Below are 2,454 nucleotides of genomic sequence, written 5' to 3' on the forward strand. Positions count from 1 at the left end.
ATATTAGTAATTTGAATTATACCAAAACAATGTTAGATGAAGCTAAAAATACTATGCATTTTGGGGGGACTTAATTGCCTCCAACACAAATGGTATCACTTCTACAAAGCATTATGTTAACGATATCCCAATGGAACCAAAGACCAACACCAACATGAACTTTAAAATAACTTGGCCTTTTAAGGAAGGTATGATAGAAGACATCCACCCTGTTCAGATGGAAAACATCACAACACCTATCAATAATAATATTGCTAAAACAATTGAATCTAATGTAGACAATTCAAGAATTAAGTATCATTCTAATTTCCTTGCTGATGTAAATCTCCAAACTGACGGAAACAATTTTAAGTCTGTGAGCACTGATGGAATTGAGAATGTTATTATTATGCTCCAAGGAATTGAAAATCTGGACCAAGATGATGAAGGTGTAAAGAAAGTCATCTTCTTTCATCCAGACACTTTCACAACAGATAGAAGAAAAGGTTTCTCTTTCAATCCTGATATAGATTATGCCCAAACAGCAGGAAACAAAATCATCCTCCCTTCTGGCATCACTGATATGTTCAACTCCTTAGTCAAATATAAAATAAAGCCCTTTACAGTGGACAGCACAAACCTCATCAACAGAGGTAACCCAAGAACTCCCATCACAATTACTGCAAATGACGCCAAAGCCAAGACAGGTATTGAAAGATCTACTGTGTTTAAAACAGCCAACTTCCAGAGCAATGTTCATCCTGTGGTCTCTATCACTCATCCTGGCACTGTTGGGTCTGCTTATTTTAGTGAAAACAGTGTAGCTGACATGATCTCAGAGTCAAAGGTCAATATCACTCTTTCAGATCAATCTACTGACTCTGTGGATGAAAGCATTCATCTCTCTACTAATAACAACCAAGCTGGTGGTGCTGCAGTTCCCAACCTTGAAACAGACTTTCCTATGTACAAAGGATACACTCTTCTGTCAGTAGCTGAATCATCTACTCCAATGCCCAATGCCCAAAATAATCAAGCTCAGAACTCCCTGCTAATTTATGATGATCTTTTGACTAGTCCTTGGATATCAGATCCCGTGACTGAAAATCCTCATCTCACTAATGATACCATGACACAGAAATGGCAAATCAATAAATTATCAATAGATCCTTTGAACATTCCACTGGAAGTTGACTTCAGTTCTCCAAACAATGCATACAATGTCACTGCTCATGCAAGTAAAGGGACCACAAATATGATTAACAGCTCTGAACTGATGATTAATAAGGCCACCACACCAGAAGGAAGGCCCACTGTAGCCATGACCTCCCTGCCTGCAAAGACAGCTGGTGTTCTTACACCAAGAAAAAGATTTGGAAATTTGATAGACAAAGAAATAGCTAATGAAGAAGAATCAACTCCTGATGTCGAAGTAAAGTCTGTAGTGGAAGAAGATGCTGGTTTTCAGATAGAAAATCTTCCACCTGCACATAATTCTAAGTACTTTGAATCAGGAAACAGGGGCTTTGAAAGGAATGGATTTGTGTCTGTTGATACCACAAAGTCTCTTTCCCCATTAAGTAGTAGTATGCCTATTACTGAAGTAGCAATAAGTGACAGAGACTTTACTTCTCCTAGAGGAAAAAATTATGTTCTATATGTCATAAAACCTGAAAATGACAGAATGCATTTTCAGACACTGGCCACCAAAACAATAGCTAGTGGTCTGCGTAAAAGTGCAGTTGTGAAACAGAATGTGGAAGCAGCAGATGGCACTGAATTCCTTCTACCTAGCAATTCTATCCCCCAAATTGGAAGAATGGATAAACCCATACTCCATAATTCATACTATGATGTAATCAGTGATAATCCACTTATCACCAAAGAGAACCCAAATGTTGTTCAGAGCATCATGAAACATGACCTATCACTCTCCACTTTGGATAATGGAGACATTGTTAATTACATTGATGGCTATCAAGCCCCTGCTGCCATCACTTCAAGCAATGCCAAGAGACTTGCCAATAAAGGCAAAATTGCTGGGACTCAAACAACTAATATTCCTCCTGGCATTAGTACTGTATCTGATGATATTTCCTATGTGAATAAAAACACTGAAGTAATAACAGACTTAGCTTCAATAGCTGCCACCTCACCAACAAAGAAAGGCATTCTTACCATGAGTGAAGTTAATGCACTTAATAATAAGCCTATTAAACTGGGAGATGACTTAACCATTTCCAGAGTAGATCCCAACATGTCTGGAGATGATGCCATTCTGTTAATAGCTGATCCCTCTACTGTCATGAAGTCTGTTGCCCTCTTCAATCATCTTCAAGCAACAAACCGTTCAAAAAAGATCTCTTTGGCAGATATAATACCTAAAACTTTTCATAACTTTACTTCAGCAGCTTTGACTGCTGCTGAAGGAAGTGTTGACACCAAGTTTTATATCTCAAGATATGAACCTGAAAA

Source organism: Bubalus kerabau, chromosome 7 (genome assembly GCF_029407905.1).
Source record: "Bubalus kerabau isolate K-KA32 ecotype Philippines breed swamp buffalo chromosome 7, PCC_UOA_SB_1v2, whole genome shotgun sequence".
NCBI classification, from domain to species: Eukaryota; Metazoa; Chordata; class Mammalia; order Artiodactyla; family Bovidae; genus Bubalus; species Bubalus kerabau.